Source organism: Miniopterus natalensis, chromosome 2 (genome assembly GCF_054644295.1).
Source record: "Miniopterus natalensis isolate mMinNat1 chromosome 2, mMinNat1.hap1, whole genome shotgun sequence".
Lineage (NCBI taxonomy): Eukaryota > Metazoa > Chordata > Mammalia > Chiroptera > Miniopteridae > Miniopterus > Miniopterus natalensis.
Genome location: NC_142082.1, coordinates 117,459,062 through 117,474,898, shown reverse-complemented (window position 1 = coordinate 117,474,898; position 15,837 = coordinate 117,459,062). Strand labels below are relative to the sequence as shown.

At 34.3% G+C, this 15,837-nt stretch overlaps 1 long non-coding RNA gene across 1 annotated transcript in view; it reads right to left on the bottom strand.

Annotated features, from left to right (window-relative positions):
* Positions 1-2,854: 2,854 nt before the first annotated feature.
* Positions 2,855-15,837, bottom strand: part of LOC148093792 (uncharacterized) — a 205,392-nt gene continuing 192,409 nt past the window's right edge. Inside the window, exon 4 of the long non-coding RNA XR_015713995.1 lies at positions 2,855-3,563. This is a non-coding gene — a long non-coding RNA (uncharacterized LOC148093792). The remainder of the gene's footprint in view (positions 3,564-15,837) is intronic.

The following is a 15,837-nucleotide window of genomic DNA, read 5'->3' as shown; positions in this document are numbered from 1 at the left end:
AAATTTGCCAAGGTGGATACTTTAAGTGTCTTTTTAAGAGTGATCTTTAAGAGGGGTACTGAAAAAGGTTATCAAAATAACTTTCATATTTCAAACAAAACTTTCTTGATCAGTGTAAGGCTAAAAATTGTGTTAGATGCTGAAGACAGAAAATAATTTTGTTAAGAATTTATTGACTAGTACAAGGACCAATGTATATACACAACTAAATGCATTACAGTGATTTAAGTGTCAGGATGGAAACATATCCTGGGTTTAATTGGGGCACAAAAGCAGGAATGATTGACTCTGCAGGCTGGGATAGAATTTCATGAAATGTTTCATAGAAGGGATGAAACTTGAAATCAAAATATGAACAAAGAGGAAAGGAAGCACAGAAAAGAAGGTGAGGTATAGAAGAGAGAAACACAGTAGTCCAGGTCACAGTCTCTTAATTTGACATCTACATTGTTACCCTTACACCTCTGTGCTGACAACAAATTCTCTATACTATAGCCAAGGCAAATTTTTTCAAATGAAAAGCTGATTATCTGGATGGCTTACAGTAGCCTTAGGATAAAGCCCCTATTCATAATGCTTACATAATGTCCTAGAAAGTTATGTAAAGTGTACACTTTAAGATATTTCTGTACCTGTGTGGTAGATTTCTTTACTTACTCTCAATCTTGAGTAAAATCTTTACTTAACCTTTTTGTGAAGAAATAAGAATTCATAAAACATGGTTATACAATCCCATAAAATGAAAATTCCAAGCAAATTTTTTCCTAAATTGCCTCAAAAATGAAGCAGAAACACATTTTTGAGTTTTAGTTCAGATAATTACTACAGTTCTTCATTTAATTCTGGAAACTTTTATTCACAGCATCAGTTTGCTGTTTTAAAAAAATTTAAGTGGTTAGTTTTTCCAGTTGGTTGGTATCTGTTTCCTAAATTAGAGTGGCCACTATCTGTTCTTCCATTATCTTTCATAACAGGCATTAAATTTTTTCCTTGGCCTCATAGATATGGCTTTTGTTTAAAGTTTTTTATTGGAGCTGATGTGATTACTACATACTTATTGATAGGTTTTGTTAGATAAATACAAGCTTTATTTTCTTAAGGCAATTTTCTGGTATATTTTGCTTTTACAAGATCAATAACCTTTCTGTATATTTTTGCATACATTTTGACATTTATTTTGCTGTTTAGGATTAGTCCGTGCTTGGAAACTTTTGACCTGTGACTCTGTTACCATTGTGGAAAGAATTGTTCAAATCCCTCAACTACCAGGGCAGACAATCCAAGAAAAAGAAAACATATACAAGCTGTAAGAAAAATAAATTCTCAATCAACATTTTTTGCCTCAGTTACTATAAAGTCAGAGAGGCTATATTTATGTGAACTCTACTAAAAAAATATTTCACATAAAAATATGTCTTTATGGAAGACTTTGTGTGTGGGTTGACTTGATTAAAATTCATTGAAAATTGGAAGGGATCTCATTTTATATTTCAAAATCAGTGTTTAAGTATGCATATAGTTAGATAAATACAAGTCAGAGAAAACAGCACATTCTAAATGTTTTTATAAATATGGACATGTTTGCATTCTTGTTGCTTTATACGGAGACAATTTAAATTTTAGGTATGCAAGTACAGTTCCCTTTGAATTTACTGAAAGTTTCATACATGCATCTCAGGATAGACTATCTCATTAAATTTGCATTATTTATAAATCAATGATTGAGATTGTATTAAATGATTTTGATGTAAACCAAACTATTCTTATATCTCTCTTTGGTATGATACATGTTTGTTTTATCCTACCTGGTTACTCCATTTTTAAAAAATGTGTGTTTTGTATCATTTTTTTCTTCCAGAAAGCACCAACACTTTTTATGTTTTAAGCTTTAAATTACTAAAAAAGAAAAGTCAATGTTGAATTTTATTTTATGCCAGAAACTAGCAAAGGAAGGTTGGGTTTTATAATTCTGAAAGGAAAACATGATTTTTTCTTGGTGTCTTATTTTTTCTTTATTATTTATGTTCCCTTTTAGTTAATATGTTATAACTTAAAAACATTTAGCTTTCTTACATTGATGTGTTTTTTAAAACACACACGTGATGAACATTGTTTTATGGAGTTTAGAATTTAAGCCTATTTCATCTGTATTGGCTATTTATGCTGTGTAACAAATTGCCACAAAAATGGTGTCTTAAAACAACACATATTTATTATCTCACAGTTTCTGTGGGTCAGACGCCCAGGCATAGCTTAGCTAGTTCTTATCTGAAGGTTCTACTAAGAAAGAAATCAGCTTCCAAGCTCCTTCAAGTTGTTGGCAAATTTATTTCCTCCTCATCGTAGGACTCAAATTAACTTCAAAACCCATGTGAGAGAGAGAGAGAGAGAGAGAGGGAGCACCTAAGACTCTAGAGCTAGTTGGCTGACAAGACTTAATCCTGTATAATACAGTCACAGAAGTGACATTCCATCACCTTTCCCATATGATGTAACATAATCACAAGAGTGATATCCATCGTATTTGCCGTATTCCATCGGATATGAGCAAGTCATACTCAAGGCAGTGAACACTAGTGATGGAATCATGGGGACCACCTTGATGTCTGTCCACCACACCACATCAATTATATTGACTATATTAAGAAAAATATTTTTGCTTGATGCATGGACATCTTTCCTCATTTTCCATTTCAATTTGCATTGTTGTTGCAATTGTATGATATATACACCATTAATTTGTAAGCAAAGAAAGAAATAGTAAATGATGTTAGATCTCACTCCCTCTTCTATAGTAGATTGATTTTACCTTGAATAGGCTAGAAAGAAAAAAAATAGTGTTTTGCTGCTTCAATGTTTTTTTTTTTAAAGGCAGACTTTATTATAAATTTAAGTACATGTTCATAGTGAAATATTGAAACAGTGCAGATGAGTATAAAATAAAAAGTATGCCATTAAATGAGAAATCTGAATATAACCACTATTCACTATTTCAACAATTTTCTATTCATATACAAGTCTATACAAATGTATGTACATGTTGATTAATTTTTTTTAATGGCACTCTGATATACTTTTGTTTCTAGAATTTTCTTATATCCTGGATGTCTGTGTATAGAAATGTCCACAGCTATATAACATTCCCTTTAGTAGCTGCTTGGTATTTCTTTTGAGCATGTGTCATAAATACCAAACAAAATTCTCTACAGAGATAATTTTTATCATGTGTGCTGAAATACTATCTTTTTATTAGTTTGGTTTGTTTTGGTTTAAAAATGTCATAAAACCCAATTAAAACTGGCTTAAACATAAAAGGAAATTTAGTTACTATCACAGCTAAAAAATAAAAAATAAAAAAAAATCATGAGTACAATGGACTTTGAGTATTTTTGGCTCTATAGCCTCAGTTAATGTAACCGGTTTCTCCATATGTAGCTTGCGTCTCCTCTGGGCCGAGTCTCTCATTAGGCTCTCTCTCCTTTCAAGATGGCATAATGGCTTCCAGTAGCTCCAGACTTACAGCCTTGTCCCAGGAAAGCAGAAAAGATTGTCTCTTCTGTTTCCTAAAGCAAAAGGAAAAGAATTACTCTCTTTGGGTCTGATTGTTTCATAAGTCTTTCTCTTGAGGCATTCTGTTCAAGTTTGGTTACATGCTATTCTTGGGGCTTGGAATATTAACCCTACTGAAAGAACATGAATTAAAAATGGGAGATGGCAGCCCTGGCAGGTGTGACTCAGTGGGTTGAGTCTGGTCCCATGCACCAACGTTGCTGGTTTGATTCCAGATCTGTGCACATGACTAGGTTGCAGGTTCGACCCCCACTAGGGAGTGTATAGGAGGCAGCCGATCGATGTCTCGCTCTATAAAATCAATAAAAAACACATTTTTTAAAAAAGAATAGGAGATGGCAGGTGGAACAGGAGAAAAAATGCTTACTATTTCCTTGTAGAAATAGTAATGCTTACTATATCTTTGTAAACTTGTGTACTTTATTTGCTATTTGATAGGTAAATTATTAGAAGTACAAATGCTGGGTCAAAGTATATATGCATTTTGAGTTTTCCTGGATATTTCTAAGCTCTCTTCCACAATGGGGACCTAATTTATACTTCAGCCAATAATGCACACTTATATCTGCTCTGGAGTTCATCAAACTTAATAATCTTTTCTAATAAAATACGTGGAAAATGAAATCCTATTGTTTCAATGGGTATTTCTTTAATAATGACTATAGGTATGCTCATTTTTTTCCTGTATTTGTCATGTGTGTTTTCTTTACTGTAACATCCCTTTATATATGATTTTCTAATTGTGCCAAAGCAAATAACATAATGAAAGTGCTCAAAATAAACTTAAATATGTTTCAGTTTTAATTTGAACAGAATTTTGCCCATACAGGGTGAGACTTATTGCTTGGTAACCAGATAACACAAAGAGGGGCTATAGACAAGGAAGCAAGTTATTTCCAGGGTCACATTGTTTTATGTGAGTTCTGTTTGTTTGTTTTTTAACATGACATTTAACTTCTACTATATATTTATCAAATAAGAACTAAAGACTAGAATGGAGTGCTACATTGCTACAGTCTGAGTGGACATGATGAGTCACTAAGAGGCTCTTGAGTAGGTGTAGCCAGTGTTGCCAGGCAGCCCAGAGGAAGACAGGTCATGCATGGACATGAAACTAAGGGTTCAGTCCCTTTGAAGACTGGTAACCCTGAGACCTATCTCCGGAAAGGAGATGGTCTAAGACAAACTTCAAAGTAAATATAGAAGAAAACAAAGAGTAAAAATCCCTGTGATCTACAGCCTAAAACATTGTTTTGTAGAGCTCAACTATGCAGAGGTCAAGAGAAAGTGTTGCAATTTCAACAATAACAACAACAGTAACAGAACTTTTGTCTGATAAGTTTTAGAGGCCTTTAAACTTTTATATTGGTGTCTGAGAGATCAGAAGGGCCTGAAAGCTACAGTGAAAGCCCCTGGTGCGTTGGGAAAGGCGGAAGCCCATATTAAAAGATAAGATTTTCTTTGAAGACAGAAGTAGAAAATAAAGGGAAAGTAATGTGCGAACGGATCTCGCGACTCATGGCTGAAACGTTTTATGTTTAGTGAGAGTGAACCTAAGATTAAAAACGAGTATACTATATAATTCTTTATATGTATAATGATATTATCAGTGCATGAGTAAAACATTTGGTTAAAGCTATGGAGAATTTTTTTTTCTATAGTCAGAGGAAAAACAATAACCAGAAGTATCTTTAATTAGGAGTATTAAAATTTATTCAAAAATACTTTTTGATTCAATTACATTTGTGTGCTGAACATTGGATTGGTCACTGAGTCTACAACAATATAAAAAAGAAAAGCGATATAAATATACTATGCTTACTAGAGATCTTAGTCCTCTAGGAGATTCCATAAACCAAAATAAAATCAAGCACATTAATAAATGAGTAATTGTGAAGCATTATGAAGAAAATTATCAACATTTATTGAGCATTAACAGAGCAGGGCCAGAACCCAATCTATGTATTTATTCATTAATGAATCTTCCTAATCTATGGGGTAGGTACTATTGTAAGTTGTGCTTTAAAAATGATGAAACAGACACAAAAGGTCAAATTGTCCAGCGTTCTAAGGTAGAAAAAGGTAAGGCTGGGATGTGAGCTTGAATAGAGTCTGTACTCTTAATTCTTAAGCTTATATGATCAGAGAACATTGGTGGAGAGTAACAACATGTAAGGTAGGTAGGGAAGGGTCTCACTGATGAGGTGACATTTAAATTGAGGCTTAAAGGATGCGACAGAGCCATCCTCACTCAGAACCCTAGAGAGCAATAACATTTGAGGTAATATGAAAACAAATACCATGTCCCTAAATTGGGAAGAAGTCTGTCATGTTAGAGGAGATGAAATGATGCTAATAGTAATTAAAAGACTATGTAAGAATTGAGAAATTACCAAGAGTCATGTAGGCCAACATTGGGAGATTAGACTGAAAGTGCAATGAGGAGATGTTAAAGGATTTTGCAGAGAGGCCTGACCTGATCTGTCTCATGTTTAATTGGCTACTGCGTGACAATGGAATGGAGGAAGACCTAGGGAAAAGCAGAGACAACAGGGAGGGGGCTATTTTAGTAGCCTTGGAAAAGGGTTTCCAAAAAAGTGGTGGAAGATGAGATGAAGAAAAGCAGATTCAAATGCATTTTTGAGGCAGAAATCATGGGAGATGCTGACAGATTACATTTGGATGGCAAGGAAGAGGAAGGAATTTAGGATTACTTTGTTTTCTAGTATTATCACCTATAGGCTATCATTTTCAGCAGTTTTGAGTAGGTGATGGCACAGGGATAGAACAATTCGTGGAAGGCCAGGAAGTAAGAGTGCAGTTGGAATTATTTGAGATCCATGTGAAACAGTTAAACATTTCATAAAGGAAATTGGATGTGAGTGCTTGGATTCCAAGAAGTCTGAGGAGGAGATAGAGTTTTGGAGTTGTCAGCATAAAATAATATTTAAATCTATGGGGACAAGTACAATATTCAGTTAGAGGGCTCAATGCCAAACATAAAGAAACAGTAATGGGAGATGGTGGAGAAGGAATAACTAGTTAAGAAAAACCAAAAATCCTTTTTGAGAAAACAAGAAGAAAAGGTACTTCAGGGAGTAGGGATTAGTCAGTAGGGCTAAACATTTTTAAGATATCACATAGGCTGGGAACACAATAATCCACATATATTCTTGATACCTGAGCAGCAACTATCTTATATGGACCCTTTTAGGCCATAAATTACAAACCAACAGGCAGGAAATTAGGGCATGTCTTTTGGTTCATGTACTTCAATTTGTTTAATAGCAAGTTGATTGTCATCTGATACATTTCATTGTATTTCTCCTGTAATTCACTATAATGTTTCTCTCTTTTAAAAAATCAACAAACAAAAACACAAAAAAATATGATACATTTGTGATCAATGTAAGCTAATGCTATCAAAATAGCTGTCGTTGAATAATGAGTCCAAGAGAGTAAATATTTGGAACCCATTTGAGTGGTGGCCAAGGAATTGGCGTAGAAACTTAGGATTCACATTCAAGAATGATACTGAGGGAACCAAACAAAAAGGGGCCAGCATCTTCTGAGCTAATTGTTTAGAACTAGATTTTTGCTCCAGCTGCTATAAATTGGAAGATGGATGATGTGAGAATTTGTAATTTAAAACTTCATGAACCATGAAAGTTTTTGGAGACTTTGGTCAGTCAGTTGATTTACTAGAAATGATGAGACCACCATAATCCATAAACTGTCTATTTTCCCACCACTGTGGCAATGAAATAGAGGAGAAAAAACATGCAAATTGCTCATTTATGGTTTTTTTATTTTGCTTTTCTAAATTACTGCTAGGCTTGCTGAGTTGGATTTCCATAACATCTTTAATTATGATGAATCTTGGCTTAAAAAAAAAAAAAGTTGTTTAGTTAGAACTTCATAATGGGCAATGAAATATTTAACCAAAGTGCCAGCTCTCAAATTTGTTATATGTCGTTTCTTATTTGGACTATGAGAACAGCATCACGGAGACTTGCAGAATTTGATATTGGGAGCTCAAATGTTAATATGGAGATTTATAAAATTATTCCAAACACAACTGAGTATTATGTATAACTTGTAAAATGTCAAAACATAAACAAAGTTCTGAATGTATTTGGATAGTACAAGTGATATAATAACTCGTAAAATATCAGAACAGCAATGTAGGATACAGGCTCTTTTCCTTTTTAATGGGAGAGACACTGATTTGTGATGCAAAGTCGGCCATTTGTGAAGCATCAGCTATTATGTTAAGAACTTTTAATTCTCTAAAGGGAGTCTGTAAGGGAAGTTCTTTTGAAAAAGTGTGAATTGGCTAGTACCTGGCACATGTGGCTTTAAATAATTTTCAATATGGACATTTTTTTCTCCTAGCAGTCTCAAAAATGTTCCTGAGCAACTAGTATTTCAGACAATGTTCTCACAGAGAATATTGGAAATAACAGATTTTTCTTCATTTTGAATAAATTATTGGACATTAAAAAATAAGGACTTTGTTTCTGAGAAGAAATGATTCTGATGAGAAGTCCTGTTGTTTCAATAGATGCTATAAAAAGACAAAAAAAAACCCACAAAAAACTAAACCCAAAAAACTACTTTCTATTTCTTGTTCTAAACTTGACCTCCAAAGAGTTATCAAACTAAGGTTCTTAAATGCTATAGGCGAAAATAAGACTTTGGTCTTTACTTGTTCACTCTTTTGAGATTAAAATACTATAAATTTTTTATAATTCATTTACAAGAATGATTTTCCTCAATCCAAGATGATTCACACCATCTTACTTCTGAAACTTTAATCCTGTTTCAAGGAGAGTCATGTCCTGATCACTTGGTCTTTGCTACAGATGATTAAGGCACAATTCAAGATTCAAAGTAACTTGTGGTGTTTTTAGTCTCTTCCTATCTCCCTTCATCTTTCTCTCCCTCCCTCTTCATCCCCTCCCTTCTTTCCTTCTTATATTTTAAACAGACAACAGAACCCATAGCTGACATTAGAACCCACTTATGAGGAGATGCTTTAGGTGTTTCTAATTACATATTGATAATAAAGGCAGATTAGATTTGTGGCTAGTGGAAGTGGGGCTCTTGCGGTGTCATGAGAAAAAGCATTTTGGGGGATGCACAAGGGAGGATGAGGTCTGGTAGAAAGATTTATTTGGGTGAAAATAGAAGGCAGCCTCTCCTGGATTCACAGTGCCCTATCTCCAGCTCTCCTGTCATAGAAAGTCAGGGCCAGAAATAAGGCCAATGCCCAGAGATTCTGTGCCATGCCAAGGCTAGTCCAGTCCAGTCCAGTCCAGTCTTTCTCACCATCTTAGCTTGTGTTCCTGGCTGCTCCCTGTTGCTCTGCTGCTGTATACAGGCTCCCACCTGGAGCCTATGTTTGGAGTCCCTGTGGCCCTCTGCCAGGCTGCTGCTAAGGCCACATGGCTGCTAACACCACGTGGCTGTGGAGAGAGGAGTGCACAGATGGGCGAGTGCTGTTCCCCAGCAATAGAGGGAGCTCTTTGTTCTTTGCAGTTATATTATCGAGGGTTTGGGAAGGACCTGGAGCTCTTTTTATTTTTCAATGTAGCATTCAATCCAAGAACAAGCTTTATTTTCATTTAATGATAAAATGCCTCCCACCCGCAGGCTTTCCCCATACCAATGTCTGTGTCCACGGGTTATGCTAAAGAGGGCATACAAATGGCTAAGAGACATGAAAAATGCTCAACGTCGCTACTCATCAGGAGCTCTTTTTAAACAAATCGACTTCCCAAGCTCTCATAGGCTTTTAATGGGCCTACCTTCTAGCCAATCAGTCCCTTTCCCAGGTTAGGCTGACAGGCCTCTATGGTTACCATTTTGGCTCCTGTTGCACATGTGCTTATCTCCCCCTTTATTGTTTTACTGCTTCCCCAAGTGATCCGGGTGGAACACACTGGTGGTTCCCTGGGGAGTGTGTGAAGCTGTAGTTTTCTGGCGGAGCAAGCAGGCTCACAGTCCCCAGTTGATTATACTTAAGAATGTCTGATTCCCTTTGCTTCCTTCATTAATATCTAGCTACCTATGCTAACCATTTTTTTTTTTTTTTTTTAAAGAAATTAAGTTTTAAGACTTAATTTGCAGAATTGGCTTATGCTTATTCTTCTTAAAAAGAGGATCATGGATTTGTTTCCTTTTTCTGAAAGATAAATTAGCCTTACTCCTGCTATTTCTTAAGTACACTTCTGAGAGTGCTGTTACAATTTGCTGACATGGGAGACCTTTCACAAGAGGTGACATCTTCGGCCTTGTGCTGACCAAGGTGGAAGACTCTAGGCAGATCATTTAATTATCTTTGTAAAGGGCCTGTGATTCAAAGCTAAGGGCTGTTCACAAAGTAATTTCATTGTAAAGTTAAGTCCAAATACAGTCAAGAATAACAGTATCTCAGATTTATACCTAATGAGGGTTTGGCATTTTAGATTTTTTGAAAATCTGGATTTTATTGTTTTGAAAACCGTACATGTCAAACACTTTTATTTTAAGAGTTAGTGGTTATTTCTTCTCCCATTTGTCTCTCGTATGAGAGTTGCTGTGATTCGTATGAGAGTTGGTAGTTAAGTGGTATGCCTTGAACATGTTTAATTTCTTCACTTCATACTGAATTTTTAGTCTATTTTTTGGACTGTTGCACTATCTTAATGGTTCAGTCGTATTTCCTGAATTTGTTCATCTTTGCACCAATGTGATCTCTTAGATAATGAGAATATAAAACTGTCTTGTCATTTACTTGGCCTTTAAAATTATCATAAAGATTAAATGATAACAGATATTATGTATACAACAGATATATATATATGTTTTTAAGACCTAATGTTATAATTTATGACATACCATAATTTTTATCATAAAGGAAATGATAGTTATTAAAATATGCCATTTTATGCCATATTATTATGTAGAAAAAAACAAAAAAATGATTCCTAGTTGTTTTTGATTTCAAAGACCAATATTTAAGAATCATTTAAAGCATGGCTGAGCTTGAAAAAGTAATCAATGTTGAGCACGGTAAGTTACTTTATTTTAGATATTAAAAAGCTTCTGAAATATATGGACTTAATAGTCTTAAGTTCATGTTTCTTTTAATCTAAAATGATTGACATTAAAGTATAATTTTATAATAAAAACAAAACAAATTTTGAAGACACAAACATGCTAATTTCAGGGATTCATTGCTTAATTTGCATAAGTGTATATTTTGGTAAAATGCAATCATACCATTAAATATCCTTACAATGCTTACTTTCCTAATGGAGTTGGAGGTGGTTACTTTGATAAAATAAAATTTACTTTAGAAATATATATGTATTTCTAAAACAGTGATTTTTAACTAACTTGGAGAGAAGTCAAAATGAGTGGGGAAAAAATATTACAAATAATAGTATAGATACTAAATAATGTGCTGGTTCTTTTAAAAGACTCATAACCAAAGCAAGCTACTTATTTATTTGATTAATCAAAATTAAAAGAGAAACCTAAGAAGAAAAACATAACTCCCAATACAGAAAAGATGAAAAGAATTAGAAGGGGGTACTATAGGCAAATCTATTTTGTAACCTAAAGGAAATTCATAATTGCTCAGCCAAGTAAAAAATGCCAAATTTAACCAAGAAGTTGTAGAACACTTCAGAAAATAAGTTACAGTAAAAGGTAATGGAAAAGTGATTCAAAATCAACCAATAAAATGACTTAAGTAGGTTCATTGCTGAGTTTTTACCTAACTTAGGAATCCATATGCACATACACATACCCATGTTTATTTCTTGTGTTCATTTTGTGTATGGTTATTTCAACAAAGGAAAAAAAAGGAATGATTTATACCAATAAACTCTTTGGAGAGAGGTTTTGTGCCAGGAAAAGGGAGAGAAGATAATATAAACACCTTAACACATAAAAGATCAAGGTAATTTCAGATGGTGATAAAACAGGTGCCAAACAAGAGGAAGGAAAAAGTAACACAACATTTAAAAATAGCATGGCTTTAATGGCATGTGTTCATTTAAAATTACATATATGAAATATATATTATGTGAGATGTATGTCAACAAGAGAAAGAGGAAAGAAGGAAGACAAGAAGGGAGTAAGAAAGGAGGAAACAAAAACATAACTGCAGCAGCACCTCTTTTCTCAGAATATGGTTCACATAAGATTCTCTTGTATATGGCAGAAAGAGAGAATAGTATAAATTATCTTGTTTTGTAAAGTGACATCCAGGTGTAAAAAGTCTGCTATTCACTTATATATTTTAACTAGTCACATCTTCCTTTGAGCAGAGGGTCCCTCACTAAAAAAAAGTAGTAAAGGTAATCTAAGTCCTCTCCCTGGTTTTCACTCCTCTCTCAGGTAGGCAGTGGGGTGGAGAATGTATGACTGGTGTATGTCATCTTTACTCTTAACCATGTAGCTCTAGTGACATGGGACTTTACCTCACTTTATGGCTTTAATTCTTTTAAAATTTTGATCTTTTTAAATCTTTACTGATAATCATGGATAATCTGAGGAAAGGCCGGTGTACATTAATAAACTAATGTCTCAAAGAAATTAACTGTCAGGATTTCTTAAATTGTAGCATAGTTATAGATTATAACTTGTGAAAGGCAGGAAAAGTCACTTGTAAGTAAAGATAAGGACATCTGTTTTATAAAGATACTGCTGACACTTGGGAATCTCTGGAAGAGAAAAAGCTCTAAATAGCCTAAAAGTCATGAATTATATGAATAAATTGATAATGCATTTTGAATAGAGCATGCAAAAATCTATGTTGTTTAGAGAATATATTAATGATGAAATGAGCATAAGAAAAAAAATAAATGAATTAAGAAAAAAGCAAGTAACTTACAAATTATTTTTATTTAATATTTTTGGAGATTTATGTAAGATGAGTGGTGATTTGATTCTGTCTCCTGAGAGCTAACAGTGCTATAAAATAATTTAGGTATAATAATCTTTCCCGAGCATTTTGTGCATTTGTTTCTTCACAACTGATCATTCAGTTGAGAAGATTAGTGCAATTGGCAATTGATTGAGGGCAAAGTATTGGATAACCCACTAATTTTAATGTTTTCTCACTAGTAGTAGTTACTCTCATTTCCCCATTCCTGTGAAGTTTAATATAATTTTATATCTTAATAATATAGTTTTATATCTTAATAGCTAATCCCCTTTAAATATTTATTACATGCCAGACATTGATCTAAGATTTTGACCTGTGTTCATTTAATTCTTTCACAAATGTATGAGTTATTGACCATTTGACAGATGAGGGGGCTAAAGCCCAGAGAAGTGAAATAACTTGCTAGTAAATTACAGAGCTGGAATTAATACCCATCCAGAGCCCAGCTTTAATCTTAAACTGACTCTTGTCAAAATGATGCTGAAATTCCATAAATTATTTAAATACACATACATTTCTTTGAAAAATGGTCACGGTGCTTATATTCAGATGTTGATTGGCAGACAGAATCATCATTTAACAACTTGAGATATTTATCAATGATTTAAAAAAGTCAAAATCCTGTTTTTTTCCCCCAAGGTATTTAAGACATTAGAATATGTAATGTTAAAAAGTGGGAATCTGAACAAGAGACATATGATTCAAATGTACAAAAAAGTCAAGGATTGCTTATAGATAATATTTTAGGACTCTGTTAGAATGAGGAAAAGTTCCAAACATTTTCAAGCCAACCGATTAAATTTAGATCTCTGTTCACTAAATATTCGAACATTACCTTTCTAACAAGACTATTTTTAAATTGGGTCGCTGAATAAAATAAGACTTTTACACATTTCAACTAGATCTTTTTTCCTTTCTAAGGTTTTAAATATCTCATTCTATCATCAACAGATCATTTCACAGGTGAATTCTTGTACACACAAGAAACCATGCATAATAATAATTACTATTATTATTGTCATATTTATAGAGTACATTTTCTCAAAGTATGTGTGTATGTGTCATGGACAGCACAATGCAGAGAGTGCCTAAAGGAAAAATAAGTTAGTTATGTCTTTCAAAAAAGCCTTCATAATTTATAAGGCAAGGAGAAAGAAATAATTCAGCAGAATTCCTGTTAAGGACAGAAATATCATTTAAAGAAAAACCTTAATTACTCTTGTGACATGGCAACTATGGGGATAGTTGATTTGGAGTTTCCTGTGATACTGTTGAGAGAGCGGCTAAGGTGCTAGAGAGAAGAGGAATGCAGGAGTCAGAGAGATTGCAATACTGTCGAAGGCTAAGAGTACATAATATGAGCACTGCTACCCCTCAGGTGACAGTGGCCAAAGACATTTGGACAGGGATGGCCCCTTATGTTTGAAGTAATTGCAATATAACTCCTGTTTCTATCTTGCAAAAAATAAAATAAAAAAATTAGTCTTTTACAATTACGTATAATTGTTGAGGGGGGGATGTTGCGAATGCGTTTGGAAAAAGTTAAGGAATAAGGAAATGAGCTTTTTTTTTTCTTTTCTCATTGGGGAAGGAATAAAGTAAAAGCTATAAGAGGACAGATATCAGTGAGATTCAAATTTAGCAGAAGCAGTAAATGAGGGCAAACTCACTTGAAGAAAGGTTAAACTCTAATGATTCCCAGGAAAGAGCATGAGGAACAGAAAGGATTTGAGATTGTTTCATTACAGATGAGACATAGACATCTTTTTATGAAAGAATATGTGTTCTGTTTACACTTGAAGGGGAAAGTGATTTCGTGGAACTGGTAGACTTGGCAACATCTGGGTAAAGTTATTCATTATAACTTCCTCTTCTTTAACTGCAATTTGATGAAAAATATTGTACCCAAACAGACCAATTTGGTGAAGTTCAGTTTGAACCGATCATTTGTATGCTTGATAGTTTTAAAAATCTGATTGTAATTTTTAAGTACCTATATAGACAGTTAGACTTTGAAACAGTTATGCAAATGATCTGACCTCTCTCCCTCTCTCTGAATTCACCTAGTACCTTTCTCTTCATTGGTCATTTTTCCCCCAAGCTGGCTGCCACTCCCATAGTTACATTCCTCTACTGTACCTTCTACCTGGAAAACTCAAATCCTACCTCCTTAGAGAGAACTTCCTGACCAGCCAGTCCTAAAGCAGAGCAATTTCTGCCCACCCAGCCATTTGGAATATATCATTAGAACCTGTTTTATCACCAACTGAAATTACCTTGATTTTTCATGCGTTGACTTGCTTACTGCTTGTCTCCAGTACTAGTGTGTAGGTGCCTAGTTCAGAATCCTGAACTAAGATGTTTAGGGCTATGTCTCCAGCACCTGAAATTATTAAGACAAAATGAATATTTGTAAAATAAATAAGAGAGGGTATATATTAATAAAGAGAATAATTATAAATTTTAAAATGTGGGCATAGGAAATAACATATGTAAAGGCAAACACAAATTGTATAATCATTATATCATGTTTCTACCATGACTTCAAAAATTTTTCAGAACTATTCAAAATTTAATTATAGGTCACATATATTTGTCATGTTTTTTAAATTAGAGAAGCCTGGAGTAGTAATACTTAATATCTATCTGTGGTAGGCAGAATGACTCCTTGAAAATATCCAAGCCCTGATCAATGGAACCTATGAATATATTACATTTCATGTCAGAAGGGACTTTGCCAATGTAATTAAGTTTATGGACTCTAAAATAGGGATATTACTCTGGACTATCTGCATGGGCCCAACTTAATCACATGAGCCTTAAAAGCAGATACTTTTCTCTGGCAGATACTTTTCTCAGAGGTGTGGTGGAAGAGAGGGCAGGAAGGATGCTGCAGAGGGGAAGGCAGAGAAATTCTGAGTAAGAAGGATTCAGTGCATCATTGCTGCTTCTGAGACACAGGGGGCCAACTGCAAAGTTCAGAGCCAGACCTCTAGGATAAGGACAACCCATAACTAGCAGTCAGTATGGAAGCAGGGAACTTTTTCAGTTCAGTGCGAAGAACTAAAATGAGCCAACAACTTAAATGAGCTTTGAAGTGCCTCCAAGAATCGCCCCTAGAAAGGGACACTGTTCTGCCAACATCTTGATTTGGTTCTCATGAGGCCTGGACCAGAGGAACAGCGGAGCCACACTGTGCCCAGATTTCTTGCCCATGGAAACTGTGAGATAATACATAGAAGTTGTTTAGGCTGTTAAGTTTGTGATAATGTTATGGCAACAGAAAATTAATATACTGTCTAGTAATATAAGAATAACAAGTTACA